This window comes from Dendrobates tinctorius, unplaced genomic scaffold, assembly GCF_039654945.1.
Source record: "Dendrobates tinctorius isolate UK_male_01 unplaced genomic scaffold, ASM3965494v1 ptg000209l, whole genome shotgun sequence".
Taxonomy (NCBI): domain Eukaryota; kingdom Metazoa; phylum Chordata; class Amphibia; order Anura; family Dendrobatidae; genus Dendrobates; species Dendrobates tinctorius.
In genome coordinates, this window is record NW_027361876.1 from 10173240 (window position 1) to 10195967 (window position 22728).

The 22728-nt window shown below is 41.9% G+C and overlaps 1 protein-coding gene and 1 long non-coding RNA gene across 4 annotated transcripts in view; one reads left to right on the forward strand and one right to left on the reverse strand.

Moving 5' to 3' along the window:
• The window catches only part of KERA (keratocan), a 70877-nt gene that overhangs the window by 15599 nt on the left and 32550 nt on the right, over positions 1-22728 (forward strand). The gene's annotated exons all lie outside the window — the stretch shown is intronic.
• LOC141058119 (uncharacterized) overlaps positions 1-22728 on the reverse strand; it is a 157669-nt gene that overhangs the window by 14223 nt on the left and 120718 nt on the right. The window contains exon 3 of one of the 2 annotated variants that reach the window (XR_012222102.1): positions 1618-1865. The exons of the other annotated variant lie outside the window; for it this stretch is intronic. This is a non-coding gene — a long non-coding RNA (uncharacterized lncRNA). Of the gene's footprint in view, positions 1-1617; positions 1866-22728 lie in introns of those variants that run through there. 2 annotated transcript variants of the gene reach the window in all.

Sequence of the window (22728 nt, forward strand, 5' to 3'; positions counted from 1 at the left end):
GTGCCGATAATACTGTATGGAGCAATATATGGGGCTCATTAATCTGCATGAAGCAATATATGGGACCCATTATACTGTATGGCGCAATATATGGGGCTCATTATACCTTATGGAGTAATATATGGGGCTCATTATTCTGTATGGAGCAGTATGTGGTGCCCATAATACTGTATGGAGCAATATATGGGGATCATCGTTCTGTATGGAGCAATATATGGGTCTCATTATTCTGTATGGAGCAATATATGGGGCTCATTATTCTGTATGGAGCACTATGTGGTGCCCATAATACTGTATGGAGCAATATATGGGGCTCATTAATCTGCATGAAGCAATATATGGGACCCATTATACTGTATGGCGCAATATATGGGGCTCATTATACCTTATGGAGTAATATATGGGGCTCATTATTCTGTATGGAGCAGTATGTGGTGCCCATAATACTGTATGGAGCAATATATGGGGATCATCATTCTGTATGGAGCAACATATGGGGATCATTATTCTGTATGGAGCAATATATGGGGCTCATTATTTTCTATGGAGCAATATTTAGGGCTCATTTTTCTGAATGGAGCTCTGTGGTGCCCATAAAACTGTATGGAGGACTAAACTGTCCTGTCTAAAATGATAAGCCTCACTCTGTCCTGTGAGGATTCGCCGGTTTTGACTTATTGTAGAATTTACAATAGCTATAACTCATGCAATGTAAGAAGTAAGTGAATTCATTGATATTGTACTATACCTATATTTCTCTGCTGTATCTGCGCATCATTAATAGTGGTATGTGTTAAAGGGGCCCACTGAGACTCTTTCGCCTGGGGCCCAGGAAAACCTGGAGCCAGCCCTGATTAGGACGCAGACAGACTGTCATATGAATCAGAATGTAGTGCACATTCTGACCAGCCGGTCAATCAAGTGAGACAGCAGCATAGAAATTTATGCAGCTGTCACACTCGGGTCAGGAGAGCCACTGGCCAGAATGTGCACTGTTCTGATCTCATTCCAATTTATTTTTTTTCAACTGTTTGACTGCGCCCCTACTTGTATATGTTTGACGAAAAGGTGTATGTAAATAGGTGTGGCTTAAAAATGGGTGTGGTTTTCCTACACACAAACACAGAACCTGTTGCTAAAAATTTGAATCCCACCCCTGGCTCTATCAGATGATGGAATATTCTGGCATCACACATAAAAGATCCTAAGCATTGAGTTCTTGCAAGTTTCAGTAGCATCCAGGGGATTTGCCAACTCTTCCAAGAGTCTGCAAGACTTAATATGAGAGTTAGCAAGAATAAGTCGGTAACATATGTTTTCTGGTGTAAAAAAAAGTTTGTGCAAGGTGTAATTACTTAAAAACTTTTACCCAAACCCCACCTTATTTCTAAGAAAATGGCCAAGTTTAGTCAAAGAGAGCATGGATAACTGCCATGAATTACATGACAAAAAGTCTATGCCAACCAATAACTTTCATAAATATCATCTTCTGGTCCATAGACAATCCTAAAGATATGTCAAATTAATGAACAGGTGCATTTTAGTCCAGTGGGCTTTTCGTTCAAGTTTTAATAAACTGCCTAAACCAATAATGTTGGGCATTCCTGCAAGCTAGAAAGTTTTATTTTTTTTGTTTTAATTTACACCTTTCAAGAAGTCTTTAACAAAATCACCCCAGGGAAAGAAAAGATATCTCCAGTAGTCCATCAGCAATAACATCTGTCATATTTAGAGAAAAATGGCATTTTATCTTCATCTTTTCATGTCTGACAAGGCTGAACGGAAGATTTTCTCTTTGGTTTCACATTCCCTCAAGGCTTTTATTCATACTTTCTTGAAGAAAAACACCACCTGTTCAAAGACAGCTAAAAGGTTTAGAAAAAATGTTGTAAAGGAAGAGATACAATAGATAGCACAATACAATTAATTATAACTGCCACAAACATAGTTAAAACACGTCTATGGGACGCACATTTAGTATTCTTCTGGAATTTAAGAATCATACTGGATATAAATGTATAATGTTGTACTTAATCATTCAAACATGGCTAGAGTTGTAAAGCATTTGTCAGAAATTTGAGAGAAAATTCTAAATTACAGAAAAAAGACATCCTGATCGGTTAGTTAATTTTTTCGCAATAATCTATTGTTGCTAAGCAAAATACTTAAGGAAAGGACTTGAGGATCTGAGAACACTCTTACTTTTTATATCCTTATCAACTTGTGTGCCAAATTCATTGATTTCAATAAATTTTATAGCCATTAATGTCAACGAAGTAAAATTAATTTAAAAAAATACAACATCTCTATTCCACTTTAAAACAGTGGAGTACGCTAAGACTTTATCAACTAATAGCTACAGCAGATCATCTAACAGCAGTCAATATGGAGGTAAGGGGTATAACAGAGCTGAGTGCTATTGCAAACATTTTCAACTTTCATCTCATAGCAACCAGTGAAAGAAAGGGAGTACAGCAGAGTTTAGTGTAATTATAAACACCTCCATCTTTCTGGGCAGTGAGTATGGGGGAAAGGGTACAGCAGAGCTGAATTTCATGATAAACACCTGTAGCTTTTACATTATGAAAGTCCGTATGGGAAGAGGGCAGTACAGCAGAGCTGACAGCTCTGTATAAAGTGAGCTTCAGCTACAATAAGTGTTTGCAAGGACACTCTTCTCAGCTGTACTCCTCCTCCATCACACTGTCTGCTGTGAAGTGAAAGCTGGAAGTGTTTATAATGACAGTCAGATAATTTTCTCCATCTCCACACTGTATGCTGTAAGTTGAAAACTATAAATGTTTGTATTTTGACTCAGCTCTTTTCCACAGAGATCAGGTCTGAGAACAGAGTGGTCTTTCATTACATGTCCAATAGGAGAACACATGTTCTTCTGAACTTCTAGGATCTGCTTGTGGGAAAAATTAAAAGCACAAAGAGAACACTCTCTGGTAATAACTTCCTAGGCTTATCATAAAATGGAATTTAATCTTTACAAGCTAATATCTCCACAGCAGGTATGGTAAATTAAAAAATACTATTTCAAGATGCTAACAAATAAAGTTGCACTCTGTAATGCTATAGCATGCAGACATGAAATACAGTGGGGAAAAAAAGTATTTAGTCAGTCAGCAATAGTGCAAGTTCCACCACTTAAAAAGATGAGAGGCGTCTGTAATTTACATCATAGGTAGACCTCAACTATGGGAGACAAACTGAGAAAAAAAAATCCAGAAAATCACATTGTCTGTTTTTTTTCATTTTATTTGCATATTATGGTGGAAAATAAGTATTTGGTCAGAAACAAAATTTCATCTCAATACTTTGTGATATATCCTTTGTTGGCAATGACAGAGGTCAAACGTTTTCTGTAAGTCTTCACAAGGTTGACACACACTGTTGTTGGCATGTTGGCCCATTCCTCCATGCAGATCTCCTCTAGAGCAGTGATGTTTTTGGCTTTTCGCTTGGCAACACGGACTTTCAACTCCCTCCAAAGGTTTTCTATAGGGTTGAGATCTGGAGACTGGCTAGTCCACTCCAGGACCTTGAAATGCTTCTTACGAAGCCACTCCTTCGTTGCCCTGGCGGTGTGCTTTGGATCATTGTCATGTTGAAAGACCCAGCCACGTTTCATCTTCAATGCCCTTGCTGATGGAAGGAGGTTTGCACGCAAAATCTCACGATACATGGCCCCATTCATTCTTTCATGTACCCGGATCAGTCGTCCTGGCCCCTTTGCAGAGAAACAGCCCCAAAGCATGATGTTTCCACCACCATGCTTTACAGTAGGTATGGTGTTTGATGGATGCAACTCAGTATTCTTTTTCCTCCAAACACGACAAGTTGTGTTTCTACCAAACAGTTCCAGTTTGGTTTCATCAGACCATAGGACATTCTCCCAAAACTCCTCTGGATCATCCAAATGCTCTCTAGCAAACTTCAGATGGGCCTGGACATGTACAGGCTTAAGCAGTGGGACATGTCTGGCACTGCAGGATCTGAGTCCATGGTGGCGTAATGTGTTACTTATGGTAGGCCTTGTTACATTGGTCCCAGCTCTCTGCAGTTCATTCACTAGGTCCCCCCGCGTGGTTCTGGGATTTTTGCTCACCGTTCTTGTGATCATTCTGACCCCACGGGGTGGGATTTTGCGTGGAGCACCAGATCGAGGGAGATTATCAGTGGTCTTGTATGTCTTCCATTTTCTAATTATTGCTCCCACAGTTGATTTCTTCACTCCAAGCTGGTTGGCTATTGCAGATTCAGTCTTCCCAGCCTGGTGCAGGGCTACAATTTTGTTTCTGGTGTCCTTTGACAGCTCTTTGGTCTTCACCATAGTGGAGTTTGGAGTCAGACTGTTTGAGGGTGTGCACAGGTGTCTTTTTATACTGATAACAAGTTTAAACAGGTGCCATTACTACAGGTAATGAGTGGAGGAAAGAGGAGACTCTTAAAGAAGAAGTTACAGGTCTGTGAGAGGCAGAAATCTTGATTGCTTGTTTCTGACCAAATACTTATTTTCCACCATAATATGCAAATAAAATGAAAAAAAAACAGACAATGTGATTTTCTGGATTTTTTTTTTCTCAGTTTGTCTCCCATAGTTGAGGTCTACCTATGATGTAAATTACAGATGCCTCTCATCTTTTTAAGTGGTGGAACTTGCACTATTGCTGACTGACTAAATACTTTTTTTCCCCACTGTATATGATATTGGACTTGAATTACTGCTCTGGAAAATATGAAAAAGTGAAATTACTTAGAGCATAAAATGGCTAATGCATGCATGCCCAGCAGCCACGTCAAGGCAGTCTTAATCTGATGGGGCATCATGTCCAAAAAAGTCTAACCGATCAAAACATAAAATTATTTACACCATACATTTAAAGCAGGAAAAAAGCCGAAGGGTAAAAAAAGAAAAAAAAAAATCTGTGAAATTGCAAGATAAAAACAATTGTGAAGAATTAATAATAGCGTTATATTTCCAAAAGTCTTTCAATGACCAGACCAGGGGAGGATGGCTCATCACAGCCATTGCCGCCATGTAAATGTTTGTTATACATTGCAGTACTTAATACAGTATGATATCCTTATACACAGACTATAACTTGCATAATCACATAACTTGTTTTGTTTTTAATTATGGAAGTAATTGGGATTGAATATTTCAGACACTGCCACTCTATTTCAATCCTACAGTGAGACCAGGGAAGTGTCCACTTTTGTGCCAACAATCCTCTGCCTGGCATCCTGAGCACTTCTTGATGAGTTTTACAATGTTGTAGAAGCCTAGTAGCTTGCAGAGTCCATAGGTTGCATGCATTATATCTCTCCATCCTGAGATTAGTTTTTTTGTGTTTGATGATGCAAGGCTGCCATGTAGTTGACCAGCCATGGAAACCTATGCCATGAAGCTTTGCCAACTGCTACACTTCTGATATTAATGTCAGAAAAGAATTGAAAGTGTACATGTACTGACTGAGTCAGCAGAGTACTGGCTACTTTTATGCACTTTGCAATTCAGCACTCAGTGATGCTGATCTGTGCAGTCTGGCAATTTGTGGCTGAGTTGCTGTAGTTCCTAAATGATTCCAATTTTGATTACTACCACTCTCAGTTGCTTGCAAAATGTTTGCAGTAGGATGGAATAAATGTCATGAACTAACTTGTTGTAACATTGGCATCTCATTACAGTATAATTTGCAGAGATGATTATAGCATTATGACAGTTCATAATGATTACAACAAACAAAGGGCTAAATAGGTCTGCAAAGCAGTAGGTGCAAGTTGCAGAAACACAGTAGTTTGCAGACTGAACACAATACTGACTGAATTCTCAAACATCACATGTGTGTCAAAGTCAACCTTAAAAGGCATTGGATGACGATGTCAGAAAGGTATGCCAAGCAACTTGTGACACCTGACGTCAAGCACCGTAAAATCCTGTGTAAGGAAGTGAAGCCCTGGAGTCAATCCAGATGCCTAACAGTAACAGCAGGAGGAGTATGTTATTGAACAGGATTGGAGCATTAATCACCTTTTTGGGCACCCAGCATCTCTGATTGAGTCTGTATCCATTCCAATATATGAAGTTGAGGAGATTCCCAAAAATCTTCTTGTAGTTGATAACTTGGCTGATTTCAGATTTGGTGCATGGATGAGAGGCAGAAGCAGTAACTGTCTTTACTATAATAGAGAATGTGGTGAGGACCAGAAGATGTAGGATGGAGAGATGAACAGCATTAGGAATTGTAAACATGGGAGATAGCTTCAGATAGAAAGAGGCCAGATTAAATTGCTGACCAATTTAGAATGGGCTGATGAACTTATCAGGCAACATTTTGTAATGTGTCTTTAAAAAGTTGTGGAAAGAGATTTTCCAGAAGACTCTGAAACTAAACTGTCGACCCAAGAAAGGAAATCCAGCCAATTATCTTGATAGCAGTTGGAGAATGCTTGCGCATATTGTTCCATGAACTGATTGAATCCATTCAGATGTTAATTATTTTGGAGTGATAATCTAAGAAGTCGAAGAAGATTATTCAGTTCTTGCAGAGTGCCGTCCTGAACCTGGAAGCAAATTGTACACACTGATCATAACCTATGTGAGCTGGGAAAACCATAAAATTATTTGAAGAATATTTGAGCCAACAGTGGAGTAAATCAAAGTCCTGGCAAAAGAATAAAAGGAGACGAAATTTTGGAGCGTCAGTCCAATAAATTTAGATAGTAGTGAAGACTTGTGCTTCAGGAAGATCTCTTACAAATATCCATAGAAATCTGAGCCCAGGACTTTTGTTTAGTAAGAAGAGGTGAAAGTGAGGCCTCTGTCATGAGGGTTGAACTGCACACAGGGAAGGTAAGATGCTACATACTTTTTGATATCTTGTTTTCAATTAGTAGAAATGATAAAAGTGTTTAGCAAATATTTAACTATTGGGTGACTGGAAAGAAAAGAAGAATGGACCCAACAAGGAAAGACTTTCTGGCAGGGTTTCAGCCTATGGGAAGACTAAAGATATTCCCGATTTTTATGGTCAGTATAGAAGGTTAAGGAGATCTTGCCTCCTTCAAGTAGATCTCAGTAATTAATTTTATATCTAAGAGCTCTTGGTCACCAATAGAACAAATCTCTTCTGCTGGAGACATTATTTTGGAGAACCTCCTGAATTAATCTCTTGATACCAAGGAATTGTTAAGAAGAACTGCTCCTACACCAATATAAGCATCTCTTCCAAAGAAAAATGGGCAGTTGATATCAGGATGGTGGAGGAGATGAGAAATGGAAAAACAATATTTTAGTTAATTTGAGGCTTGAGTACCAGAATCAGACCAGTTCCAAGAATTAGCACCCTTCCAAGTTATAGACGTTTGAGGAGCAACCAATTGCAAGTAGTATATAATAAACTGTCAGTAATAATTTGCAAAGAAGTGTTGGAACTGTATAGTGGTCAACTTCTAGACAAATGGCAAATAAAATCTACAGTCACTAAATACTCAAACACCACGTGTGTTGCTAAGTCGACCTTAAAAGGCCTTGGATAATGACTTCTGTGAGGTATGCAAACCAACTTGTGAAATCCATGGATCACAGCAAAGTGTCACAGCCATAGTGGAAGTGTGTGGTGCCCAAAACTGTAGTAAATGAAGATGAGGCTATATATGTCTATTTATAAGTCTATATATAAGTTTTATATACATATATAAGTCTACATATAAGTATGTACAGTTGAAACCAGAAGTTTACAAACACTATATAAAAAGACACATATGCATGTTTTTCTCAATATCTGAAATGAAATCAGAATAAGCCTTTCCCGTTTTAGGTCGATTAGGATTACCAAAATTCCAGAATAATGAGAGAGAGAGAGTGTTTTAAGGCATTTTTATTACTGCAAAGTTTACATATACTAAGATTGCTATGCCTATAACCCCTTTCTGAAAAACAAAATAGGAGAAAGGAGGGGGCACTCCTGGTGTGATATCCGGTGGTCAAGTGAAGGAGGTTAAGAGCAAAGTACACTAACCTGCCATGGTTATGCTGCCTACATAACCACGTTTGCAGAGCCTGCAGTGCTTATCGTGCACCATTCGCCATCCCAGCTTCTGGGTTCAGAGGTTAGCCACCCCGTGGAGCGTCACGTGATGCTGATGTCACCACAGGTCCTCCATCTTTCTGGTCTTGCAGGATGGTTGAAAGTCTTCTGGGTCTGTGCTACACCAAGCCGCTCACCCAGAAGGGACTAAAATGCAAGGAAGGAGAAGTACGGCTGATTAGGGCGCTCAGACCAAGACAGCTGTCTTGGTTTGAGCTCCCTAGTCAGCTGTACTTCTCCTTCCTTGCATTTAACTCCTTTCTGACATCTGAGGTAATAACCCGTCCATGAGCCCTGGTCCTATCTGACCAGGTACGCAATATTACGTCATCACGATCAGCCGTGCACACAGGGGATGTGCGGGCGATCACCGCCGGGAGTCAGCTGATTCTGACAGCTGACACCCGGAACTAGGTGCCAGGAGTGGTCACAGACGATCAAACATAATCACATCATTCTGGAAGCCGGCAGAGGGCTGACAGCCCCTCTACCTTAAGATCGGAGACCCCGCGGCGTGACACGGGGTCCCGATCATTGTCATGGTGATCCGATGTTGTCATGACGACATCTGGGTCACCAGACCTAGCGAACCTTCTGATCATTTGCAGTGCAGGATCAGTAAGTCTCTCTGTCAGTGCAGAGCTGACACTTTCTATAGCATTTGGATGCTGCTTCATCTGCATGCTATAGAAGTGATCAGCCTGCAAAAAATCATTGTCCCATAGTTAGAAAAAAAGTTAATTTTTTTTTAAATAATTGTAAAAATATTTTAAAAAATGACAATAATAAAAAATACTGTATTTTCTATCACTAAATAAATATTTGAATGAAAAAAAATCTAAACAATAAAAGTACACATATTTGGTATCGCCGCGTCCGCAACGACCCGACATATAAAACTACCCCACTAGTTAACCCCTTTATTGAAATCATAAAAAAAAGTAAAAAACAAGGCAAAAACACATTCTTTATCATCATACCACCGAACAAAAAGTGGAATAACACGAGATCAAAAAGATGGATATAAATAACCATGGAACCACAGAAAACATCAACTTGTCCCACAAAAAACAAGCCGCCAAACAGCCCCATCAGCAGAAAAAGAAAAAAAAGTTATAGTTCTCAGAATAAAGTAATGCAAAAATAATTATTTCTTCTTTAAAATAGTTTTTATTGTATAAAAGCGCCAAAACATAAAAAAAGAATAAAATTGCTTTATCAATTCTACCACACACAGAAAGAAATTCATGAATTGCTGTTTTTTGTTCATTCTGTCTCCCAATAATCAGAAAAGAAAGCGATCAAAAAATGTCATGTGCCTGAAAATGGTACCAATAAAAACATCAGCTCATCCCGCAAGAAATCAAGACCTCACATGACTCTGTGGGCCAAAATATGGAAAAATGATAGCTCTCAAAATATGGTGATGCAAAATCTTTTGCAATAAAAAGCATCTTTTAGTGTGTGACAGTAGCCAAACATAAAAACCTTCTATAAGGCCTCTTTCACACATCCTGATATTTCCGGTACTGGAGATGTCAGTGTCCGTGTCTGTAATACTTGCGGCACACTTGTGGCATGCGTGTGCCGCATCAGTACCACATGGACGGGTGCCAGGGAAGGAGTATTGCAGTAAACGCTGTTCCCCGGATCTGGTTGCTGAACACGGCTCTTATCATTCTCCCCTGCTCTGCCAGCGATTGGTGCAAGCAGGGGAGAATTTTTTCATAAAAACAGCGTGGGGACCCCTCTATTCTTGATAACCAACCTTGCTGAAGATGACAGCTGAAGGTTGTAGGCCCCAGCTGTGAGTTTTGCCTGGCTTGTTATAGAAAATATAGGGGAACCCACACCATTTTTATTTATAGGGCAGGCGGTGGCTGATGAATGCCACCATTAGCCACTCCTGTTGTTACTGTTCTTAGCAGTAGCAGGGGTAGGCTGATGGGAGTAATAGTCCCATCAGCCACCTGCTGTCTCTTTCATCACTTAAATGTAACTCATCATTCTCCCCTGCACGTGCCAATTGCTGGCAGAGCAGGGAACAATGATGAGAGCCGTGTTCGGGTGACATCCATGTTTGTTATGCATATGCGGGATGTTTTATGGCACGTGCTGACATTAAAAAAGGACATGTCAGCAGGTTTTGCCCACGGCCACACAGTCCATGGAAACACACTGACATGTGCACAGACCCAGTCACTTGAATAGGAAAATAGCGCTCTACTCCTCCTGTGTCTTTCCGTATGGTTAAGTAGTACTGTACAGCCACATATGGGGTATTGCCACCTTCAGTAGAAATTGTGGGACAAATTTTGGTGCCATTTTTACCCACTTATTGTATGAAAATGTAAAATCTTTGGCTAAAACAAACTTTTGGTGGTAAAAATGTAGTTATTTTGTCTTCACTGCCAAATGGTATAAGGTTCTGTGACACACCAATCGTGTCAATATGATCACTGCACCCCTAGATGAATTCATTGAGAGGTGTAGTTCATAAAATGGGGGTCACTTATGGGGGGGTTGCTGTTCTGGCACTTCATGGGCTCTCCCACTGGTTCATGGCACCTGCAAACCATAACAGTAAAATCAGGGGCTCCTTGACTTCTGAGCTTTGCACTGTGCCTGAAAAATAATTCCCGATTAAATATAGGATATTGGCACACTCAGGAAAAAAATAGACCTCGGCTTGTTGTAAAAAAATTCATATTAGCCTTTGGAAAAATTAAAAATTAAAAACATTTTAGTGGTAAAAATGTAAATTTATTCTTTCTTCACAGCTCAGTGGTATAAAATTCTGTGAGGCACACGTGGTGTTAATATGATCACTTCACCCTAAGATGAATTCTTTGGGGAGTGTAGTTTGTAAAATGAGTTCACAAATAGGAAGTTTCTGTTGTTCTGGCACCTCAGGGGCTCTGCCAATGTGACATGGCACCCTCAAACCATTCCAGCAAAGTCTGAACTCCATTGTAGCGTTTCTTCCCTTCTGAGCTTTGCACTGTGCCTCAGAAGTAGTATTCCCCTACATATGGGGTATCGACGTACTCAAGATAAATTGCACAACAGCTTATGGGGTCCAATTTCTCCTGTTACCCTTGGTAAAATAGAAAATTGAGAGCTAAAAGATCATTTTTGGGAAAAAATACGATTTTTTATTTTTACGGCTCCAAGTTATAAACTTCTGTGAAGCACTTGGGGGTTCAAAGTGCTCACCACACATCTAGGTAAGTTCCTTGGGAGGTCTAGTTTCCAAAATGATGTCACTTGTGGGGTGTTTTCGCGGTTTAGGCACATTAGGGGCTTTCCAAATGTGACATTGCGTCCGATCTCAATTCCAGCCAATTTTACGCTGAAAAAGTCAAACGGCGCTCCTTCCCTTACGAGCTCTTTCATGTGCCCAAACAGTGGTTTACCCCCACATATGGATATCAGCATACTCAGGACAAAATGCACAACAACTTTTGAAGTTCAATTTCTCCTGTAACCCTTGGTAAAGTAAAAAATTGGGGGCAAGATATCATTTTTGTGGAAAAAATATGATTTTTTTTTCATGGTTTTGTGTTATAAACTTCTGTGAAGCACTTTAGAATTCAATGTGCTCACCACTCATCTACATAAGTTCCTTGGGGGTCTAGTTTCCAAAATGGTGTCAATTTTGGGGTTTCTACTGTTTAGGCACATCAGGGGAGCTCCAAACGTGACATGGCATCTGATCTCAATTCCAGCCAATTTTGCATTGAAAAAGTAAAACGGTGCTCCTTCCCTTCTGAGTTCTGCCATGTGCCCTAAAAGTGGTTTACCCACACATATGGGCTATCAGCGTACTCAGGACAAATTGCAAAGCAAGTTTTGATGTCCAATTTCCTTTGATACCATTGGTAAAATAAAAAAAAAATTGTATCTGAAGCAAATTTTTTGGGAAAAAGTTAAATGTTCATTTTTTTATAAATATTCCAAAAATTTCTGTGAAGCACCTGAAGGATTAATAAACTTCTTGAATGTGATTTTGAGCACCTACAGGGGTGAATTTTTTATAATCTTGTCACATTTGGGTATCTTCTATCATATAGACCCCTCAAACTGACTTCAAATGTGATGTGGTCCCTAAAAAATAAAACTGTGGTGTAAAAATGAGAAATCGTTGTTCAACTTTTAACCCTTATAACGTCCTAGCAAAAAAACATTTTGTTTACAAAATTGTGCTGATGTAAAGTAGACATGTGGGAAATGTTATTTATTAAGTATTTTGTTTGACATATCTCTGTGATTTAAAGGCATGAAAGTACAATATGTCATGCGAAAACCATAGTCATAATCACGAGGATCCATTGAAGTGTTCCAGAGTCATTACCTCATAAATGGACAATGGTCAGAATTGTAAAAATTGGCCTGGTCATTAACATGCAAACCACCCTCAGGGGTAAAGGAGTTAAACAATTCTGGACTGCCCATATGATGATGTGATGTGTTTGGAAGCTTCACATTAATGTTTGCAAATGCACACAGGAACAAACATCTTCATTTTTGGAGACATGTCCTGTGGTCTGATGAAACAAAAATTGAACTTTTGGGCATAATGACCATAGTTTTGTTTGGAGGAAGAAGGGTGAAGCTTGGAAGCCTAAGAACACCATTCAAACAGTGAAATACAGGGGTGGCAGCATCATGTTCTGGGGTTGCTTTCTTGCAGGAGGGACTGGTGCATTTCACACAATAGATAGCATCATGGGAAAAGATGTGGCAATAAGGATGCAACATCTCTAGACATCAGCCAGGAATTTAAAGCTTGGGCGGAAATGGGTCTTCCAAAATGAACAGTGACCCAAAGCAAACTGCCAAAATGGTAACAAAGTGGCTTAAGGATAACAAAGTCAATGTCATGGAGTGGCCATCACAAAGCCCTGATCTGAATCCTATTAAAAATGTATGGGCAAAGCAAAGTGACCTACAAACCTGGATCAGTTACACCAGGTTACCCACATTCCGACCAACTATTGTGAGAAGCTTGTGGAAGGATATCCCAAAATGTTTGACCCAGTCATTCAGTTTAAGTGCAATGGTAGCAAATACTAATGAAATGTGTGTAAACTTTTGACATTTCAGTAATTAATAAAAATGCCATAAAACATTCTCTCTTTCTCATTATTCTTGCATTTCTCAAGTATTAATAATTTTGGTAATCCTAATTGACCTAAAATGGGAAAGGTTTATTCTGACTTCATGTCAGATAATCAAAAAAACATGCATATGTGTCTTTTTATATAGTGTATGCAAACTTCTGGTTTCAGCTGTATGTATATGTGTTTTTTCACCCACACTAAATCTTAATCAAATCTGTATATTGATGTGATCACCCTTTTCCTTCAAACAACATCAATTATCTTATGTACACTTGCACAAAGACAGAGATTTTTTAGGATTACAGTCAAATATATAAGACGCATCCCGCTTATTTCCCTTTGAAATAAGATGTCTAGCACTGTCACCAGCTTAGCGCTAACAACAACCAGTGGGACCCATCTACACTCCTTTACTGTTCAGAGATGTGTCTAGCTAGAAGCTGACCTGTCTAGTGGGAGCATCCATCTAGTGTGAGCAGCTATCTAGTGGGCACGGCTTGACACAATACAATTTCATTAAGCAAGGCTGTGCCAACTAGACAAGTTCGGCCCCAGAGAATGCATATTGCGGACTTGACCGCCATTCCTGAAGCAGGCAATAGTGTATCCTGCAAGCGCACATTTTTGACTGAACAACCCCTTTAACACTTCTCTTTTTTTAAAACATTTTTACTTTACATCATTTATTCCAAAAGTGCCTAAAACTTCTGCCTGGTATTGAAAACCTAATACTGGGCATATAAACACATACATTTGTAACCCACAAACAGTGCATTAAAAAGTATTCATACCAAAATGAACTTTTCTACTTTTTTCCACGTTACACCCACAAACATAAAGGGATTGTCCAGTCTAAAATGAAAAGTCTGCAGACACACTGTATGACTGAAGACAATTCAATCTGTGTGCCGGAAAAGGCAGTCAGGTATGTAATATGCATTCTCCCGAGTAGAACCCATCTAGTTGGCGCAAGCTGTCTCAATACACTTGTACTAAGCACGACTGCACCCACTAGACAGTATGCAAATCTCATACCTGACCATCATTCCTAGGGCAGTAAACGGTGAATCCTCATAGTGCACAGTGCGTGTGCTGGGAAAATTCAAAATTCTGCTGTCACATAGAGTGATGGCAGAGTTTTCATTTAGACCAGAGCACCCCTTTAAATGTATTTTATTAGGATTCTATATGATATGCAAACACAAAGTAGCAAGTATTTGTGACGTGTACATGAAATGAAACATAGTTTTCTAAACATTTTAAAAATATAAATCTGACAATTTTTATGTACATTTGTTTTCAGCCCCTTAAATTTTAATACTCCAAAATAGAGTCCTGAGGGACCAATTACATACAGAAGTCACATAATTAATCTGTATAACTGCAGCTGTTCTGTAGCTGCAGAGGTTTGTTTGGAACATTAGGAATCAAACATCATCTTAAAAACCAAGGAATTCACCAGACAGGTCATGAATAGAGATGAGCGACTTTGCCTTTTTTCGGGGCGAGTCGGGTTTCACGAAACCCAACTTTCGCAAAAGTCGGGTCGAACGAAATCGGTCGATTATTGTGAAAAGTCGAAGTCCAACTGAAACACGAAACCCAATGTAAGTCAATGGGGAAGAAAAGTCAGCAGCGAGTGGAGGACAGGAAACACACCTACAGTGCCCATTTTAATGCCAAAAACATCAATTCTTATTCCTTAAGCTTGTCAAGCTTAATTTACTTTATAATAATAGTTAGGCATTGAAAACTGGGGGTTATTTGGATAAAGTTGTGAGGGGGGGTAGTGCAGGCTCCAGATTTTCGTGGGCCCAGGGCCAAAGAGTGTCACTGGGCTCCTTTAACACATGACACAATTCATGATCCTTTGATACGGCAGAGAAATAACGGTACAGTACAATGAAAAATACTTCAATTCTTACATCACATGACTGATATCCATTTTAAATTCTTCAATAGCTCCAAAAACAGACAGTATATTCCTCCATACAGTATTATGGCCACCGCATAGTGCGCAATACAGAGTAATGAGGCCCATATATTTCTCCATACAGAATCATTGGTCCCATATAATGTTCCATACAGTATATGATGAGCTCCACATAATGCTACAGTATATGCTGTTCACCATGGATGAAGCTCCATTGTCTTATGGGCCCAAATAATGCTTCATATAATGGGCCCCATTTCTAATGCTCCAGTGTATAATGGGCCCTGTAAATGCTGCTCCAGTGACTGATGTCCACATTTGGAATGCTCCAGTGTATGGTGGGCCCCAGATATCATTCTCCAGAGTATTGTGCTCCCCAAAAATTGTTCCCAACCTTTAAAACAATTAAATAAGTCTCCTTGCTAGGGAATCACTGTACTCTGGACTCCTCATCATCCCCATCTTCCATCTCTCTGCACTTGGACTGTTTAGACAGAGGGCGTACAGACGTGATGTCATCGCACTCTTTGACCAGAATGTCACTGTCAGGAAAAGTGTTTGGTTTCCGGGGGCAGTATGGTTGCAAAGCTGAACCTTAAAGGAATGTCCAGAAGGGCACCACCAGGAGTGGAGCCTGCGGCTTAATTGGACTCAACACGGGCAACCTCAACCATGCCATACACAAAAAAGCTGCACAGATTGAAAGCTTAATTCTGTTAGCGAACGAGACTCAGGCATGCCCCCGCGGTCCGCGTCCAGCTTACTAGAGGGACACACGAGGCTCTGGCATGCGAGATCGGCCAATAACAGGTCTGTCATGCCCTTACATGTCCGGGGCTGCACGCGTGCTACAATGAAAGGACCAGCGTGTATTGCTTACAGGTGCGGATAACATGCTGAACCCCATTAGTGATGGGGATCTGGGACTACAATTCTTCCCCGCGAACAAGCATTTCTCAGTAAGTGCAGGTCAACCGTAATTCCGGAATTAGGCCTAAACAGCATTCCAGAAAGAATGTGAAAAAATTAAGTGTCCAAACCACAGATGCTGTAGCTTGCTTAACAGCTGGGCTCCTTTGCTGAGTAGCACATATTTCTCAAACAATGTTTTTATTGAAAAGATTTTTTCATAACAAAATATATAAACAGGCGGCATAGCTTGGTTCACGGGTGGCCAACTCTGCTGAGTAGCATACACAGTTACTAGGCCCAAAGTATTAAGTGGTGTAAATGCGGTCAAAAACTGGTTCTTTCATAAACAGGCGGCATAGCTCGGTTTACGGGTGGGCTCCTCTTCTGAGTAGCAGACACAGTTACTAGGCCCAAAACGTTTTTCAGGACAATATGCGGTAAAAAATTATTAGAAACACACACGGTGTAGCTCCTTCACAGGTGTACTACACCGCTGGCTACCAGGCACCACTACTATACCCTAAAACTGTCTATTATAATTGAAAACTATTATTAATGTGAAAAAAAGATACGCTTTTGTTTAACGAAACGTTCTCGTATGGAAACTCGAACAGCCGAATTTTAATCAAAGTGTTGTAGTTCGACGAACGGATCGAACACCGCCCAAAACAGCTAGAATTTGAACTTGGCCAACAGTTCCACTCAAACACCACTCATCTGTAATCAGGAGGCAGACTCAGACGGTCTCAGGCACAGTATGGATTCGACAAGATTGCCGAAAGTTGAGAAAGGGTACAGTATCACCAGATAACAGGTATATATAGCATAGTTTAAACATTTAAAATCACCGTGTTTATTTCCGGAGTATGACAAAGACACTCACAGCCTCAGTATGGATTAGACAACAAACTAAAAAGTAGAAAAAAGGAAATCTTTTTGAAGCGTACACCAGTATACACTGTTGGGGTATTTTTAAATCTTCATATATATTTCTGTCTCAGTAAGACAGTCCAGACTCTCCGCAAGAGGAAACGAGATGGATAAAAGTACAGACATAAAGTCGAGTGATTTCAGAAATTTAAGAATTACTAATCACGGGAAAAACTCCCTGGAGAATTCTCAGAGGCGATGCTGACCCTCAATTACTTTGTGTGTGGAGACAGTGAAAACAGTTCTTTGTGAAGAAAGGGTTGCTGTATCGCAGTACCGTTGATCCCATCACCGTTACTCATCTCCATCAAATTTTGATCAAAGGGAGAGATGTAGACATGGTCCTCACTGCCTATCATGATCTGTCAGGTAACTTTGGAGTGCAAAAGACAGAAGCCACAGGCTGTAGGCGATTCTATTGGATTGGCATGAGAGGGCACATTTAAAAATGTGGGCAGGAAAGTCACACGTCAGTGAGTAGGAAAACTGTGAAAGCTGATGATAAACCACCACTGCATCTCATTGTGAGTCGACATCCATAAGAAATGGAAGCCATTGATCATCTGAAGCTAGAGCCCGGCCAGCAGGACAGGGCATAGCTATGTCTTAACCATCATCTATCAGTTCACCAAATTTGTAGTGGCAGTCCCAGGGAAGGATTTGACAGCTAAGTCTACGCAGCGGAGTAGCAGGGAGAGGTAAATATTGCAAATGCTGGGGCCCTGCCCAAGCAAGGGGGGCCCACTCGTAGGCGTCGGTACTGGCACTGGGCCCTCATAGTACACCGGTGTGTCTGATGGCGGGTGTGCACCCCCACCATCAGAGACACTTGATTGCACTATGAGGGACCCTGTGCCAGTGTCGGCGCCCAAGAGTTGGCCCACCCACCTGTCCAGGGCAATGGCACTCACACAGTTGCGTGCGCTAGGTGGTGACCCCAGCCATGGGGGGGAGGCAGCCCAGTTAGGGAGGTTTAAAAAATGGCATATGTTGCTGTGAGAATTTGAATCTCCCTACAGACTTGAGGACACTGAACTATTATCTCAGGCCCAGTGTAGATTACACCTCAATATAACAGGCTGAAATTGGATGGTGTATAAAAGGTCTATATAGGACTGGGGAGAATTTGAATCTCCCTAAAGATTTTTGCAAGCTGACAATGATGCTCTCAGTCCCAAGTATGGCAGAAGACAGCCTAATAAGCAGGACTGCTGCACACAAAAGTGTGGAAAAATGAACGCTTGGTAACTGGGCAAAAAAGAGGATGAAAAGTATTTTTGCTTTTAAAAAAGCAGCTTGCACAGCAGTGTGAAAATAGCAATGCAGCTATTAGGGAGCCTTATAAGGCAGCCTAATAACCAACAGAGCTGATGCACCAAAATATAGCCTCCCCTTGCACTGCACACTAACTGGTATGTTATACAGGCAAAATCGCTAGCAGCAGAAGCAGTTTTTTGTATCTTCTTCCCTGCCTAACGCTCTCTCTACAGAATTAGCAGCAGCAGCAGCTCTCCCTATTCTGAGATCAGCAGAAGAGATCAGAGATCGGTCGGCGTGCACGCCCTTTTATAGCCCCTGTGACGCCACAAAAAGCAAGCCAATCACTTGCATGCCCTTCTCAAAGATGGTGGTGACCGCTGCCTATGTCATCGCGTTGCCCACAGTGTGTGTCCTCCATCATTGGCTGAAAAAGGGCACTGAAGCATCATTTGAAACGCGAATTTTGCGCCATGGTCGCCGACCTTGTGGCCGACCTCACGCTATGGTCGGGTTTCGTTTCATGAAACCCGACTTTTGCGAAAGTTGGCGTCTTTTGAAATTGACCACCCATTTCGCTCAACTCTAGCCATGAATAAAGTTGTGGAGAAGAGTAAAGCAGGGCTTGGTTCTAGAAAACTAGCCCAAACTCTGAACATCCCATGGTCACTGTTCAACACATCATCCAAAATAGAAAGAGCATGGAACAACTTCAAATCTACCAAAACATGGCCATCCACCTGAACTAACATCCCAAGCAAAGAGATCACTAATTAAAGAAGCAGCCAAGAGGCCCATGGTCATTCTGGAGGAGATGCAGACATTCAGAGCTCAAATAGAAGACTCTGTTTCACTACCTATTTTTTTATTTGTGGCAGATGTGGTTTTTTTAAGGTAAACCTTTCAGGCCATCGGGGGGTAATGTCAGTTTTTCCCACCACTGGCCTGCTGGTATAATTGCATTGCTGTTGGGTCTGCTGGGTGCAGTGGTGCTTCAGCTGAATACTTTCATCTGATGTCTTTATCCTGATGTGCGGTGCTTTGCAGCAGAAAGCTAAGTGTTGCATTTTTTGTTACATTGTCCCTTTTGGTGTCTGTCTTTCCATTCCTTTTGTTGTATTAGTGCAGCGGTGGTGCTAGTGCTCTCACCTGCCAGTTCCATACTTGGAAATAAGAGCAGGACAAGTGAAGGATAAGGTATCCTGCTCAGCGATGGGGTCAAAAAACCCGTATAGGGACAATAGTGAGATCAGGGCACATCCTCAGAAGAGTGCAGGAGGTGTCGATTCCCCCATTTCCTATGAACAGGGCCCACTGTTATATTTTCCCTGGTGTTCCCTTGTGTGTTGTGCTGATTGGCGACCGACCAACTGTCGGGTCCTGTCTCACTGGGTCAGTCACTCTGTGACATTAGCACGAACCGTACATTGTTTTTTCTGGTGAGCCATGGCTCAGATGAAGGTTCCAACTGCTCCAGACTCTCACTGATGAGCCCAAGGTGCTGCGTGGTGAGGTGGTACAGCAGCTGCAGCAGTTGAAAGGGATCTCGGCCTTGGCTCAGTTGCAGGCTCTACTGGAACCCAAAATCTCTCTCCCTGACATGTTCTCTGGAGGGAGAGATACATTTTTGTCTTCAAGTTATACTTCAGGCTCCGCCCTTGTTCATCAGGGAGTGAGGAACAACGGGTGGTAATCATTGTATCCCTTCTTAAGGGTGATCCCCAATCCTGGGCCTACTACCTGTCGACCAGTTCACCATCTCTACGGTCGGTGGTCGAGTTTTTCACGGCTCTGGCGCTGATGTATGGAGATCCTGATGGCATCTCCCTGGTGGAATCTCGACTCCGTAAAATCAAGCAGGGGGGCTGGCCGGCTGAGGAGTACTACTCAGAGATCAGGAGCTAGGCCACTGACACTCAGTGGAATGACCCTGCCCTTAGGAGCCATTTTAATCAGGGTCTGTTCCCATGGTTGCAGGATACTCTTTTGCAGTACGCCGCCCCCTGGTCTTTGGAGGCCACCATGTCCCTTGCTATCCGTGTGGATAGACACCTCAGGGAGAGGCATACACCAAATGTGTCCCCTGTAGTCCTTGCTAAGGAGGAGGACACACCTGAGCAGACAGATGAACCCATGCAGGGGGGAGGAGTTGGTTTCTAAAGGGTTTGCCTGCGGTACACTGTGGTGTGGGGGCATATTTTTTCTGTGGGCAGACTGGTCATTTTATCAGTGTCTTCCCCGCTCGCACCAAATTACCTGCACCATCTAAAAAGCCGCATCCCCCTGGTCATGTGGAGGGAGGCAACAAGGGTGTGTATATTTCCTCCATATTGTCTTCTCAGTGTACCTTACATGCAGAAGTGGTGGTTGGTGGGGTAACTGAGAATATACCAGTGCTTGTGGACAGTGGAGCGGGAGTCAATCTGGTGGATGCTCACTTTGACCAGACCCTTATCCTGAGGTGTAGGACACTAGCCAAACCCCTAAGCATCCAGGCCATTTACTCTGTCCCACTCAGTCAGGGGGTTTGACCCAAGTCATAGATGATATACAACTGCATATAGGGACTCGTCATGAAGAGTCCCTGTTGTGCTACGTCTTGGGGGGAATGCCAACTCCCATCATTTCAGGCCTCCCTTGGTTGAAAAAACACTACCCGGTCATGGATGGGTGATCCAGGGAAGTAGTCAGCTGGTATCAGTCGTATGAGGGCTGCTGCCTGAGGGCTAATGTCTCTGCTGTCTTTCTACAACCATCCCCTTCTTTTCTGGTGGGGCAGCAGAGGTGCTGCCAGGGAGTAGGGACAGGTCTCAACCCTCACCACAAGCTAACCCTGAGTGTCAAAGTCCTCTTAGGAGGAAGGGTCAGGGGAGGGTGGTGGTTCCCTCTGAGCATTGTGGAGGTGTGAATGTGGCAACACAGGGGAATGCTTCTGTTGTCGGTTCCTCGAAGTGTTCACCATCTTATGGCAGACGTATATGTGGCAATAAATGCTCAGGTCCAGACCTGTGTTTGGATGAGTATGTGTGGGTGTCCACCAAAATCATCTGGTGGAAGTGTACTACTGGGGTCTGGTGTTCTCAATTGATCAGGCTGTATCGGGTGTCAGCCATTCTCTGCCCGGTGACTTTCCAGTTGGAGTTACCCCCAGTAATGTGAGTTCACAACTCATTCCCCAGGTCAGCACTCTGGAGATATGTGGTGCCTCCAGAGCCTATGTTATTGTCACTTCTATCAGTCCACGCTTGCCAAAAACCTGAGGGTAAGGTGACTGCCAAGGTTAACTGTGGTGAATCAAGGCGTCCTCACCGTAGGTTGTTTTCTGGTGAGGTCCAGTGTTGAGGGTCTAGAGGCCCCTCATTGAAAGGGGGAAACCGTCATGATCTATTTTTGGATTTGTGGCAGACTGGTTTCTTTAAAACTTTTTTACTTTTATGTCATCGGGTGTTAATGTCATTTTTTTCCTCCGCTGGCCTGCTTTTGTAATTGCATTGCTATTGGGTCTGTGATGTGGGTGGTGACCACTCCCACCATCCTTCAAGAGGTCTCCTGGTGCATCAGCTAACTGTCCTTGTTAGAGTATTCTAAAGTGACCAAACTGGAAGAAGGAGCTGGCTGGGTGCAGTGGTTCCTCAGCTGAATACTTTGATCTGGTGTCTTTATCCTGCTGTGTGGTACTTTGCAGCAGACAGCTAAATGTTGCATTTTTTGTTACGTTGTCCCTTTTGGTGTCTGTCTTTCCATTAGTTTTGTTGTATTAGTGCAGCGGTGGGACTAGTGCTCTCACCTGCCAATTCCTTACTTAGGGATAAGAGCAGGGTAAGAGAGGGATTAGGTATCTTGCTCAGCAATGGGGTGAGAAACCCATATAGGGACGATAGTGAGATCAGGGCACATCCTCAGGTCAGTGCAGGAGGTGTCCATTCCCCATTCCCTATCGACAGGGCCCACCATTGTTATAATTTTCCTGGTGTACCCTTGTGTGTTGTGCTGTTTGGTGACTGACCACTGTTGGGTCATGTCTCACTGGGTCAGACACTCTATCCACAGATCTACTCTTAGTTGTATGCTCCACAAATCTGGCCATTATGGAAGAGTGGCAAGAAGAAAGCTATTTTTTTAAGCAAGCCATAAAAAATCCTGATTGCAGTTTGCAAAATGCCATGTATAGGACACAGTTAGCATGTGGAAGAAGATGCTCTGGTCAGATGAGACCAAAGTAGACCTTTTTGGGACTTGCGGTAAATCAAATTTCTATATGTGGCAGAAAACTAACAGTTCACATCATGACAACAGTTTCCACACTCAAACACAGTGGTGGCAGCATCACATTGTGGGGATGCTTTTCAACAGAGGAGCCTTACTAGTACCAAGCATTTGAATAAAATAAGATCAACCTTTATTGAAAAATATCTAAAAACAAGACAGCCACACAGATTAATCAACAACCAACCGTGTCGTTCGCCTATTATGG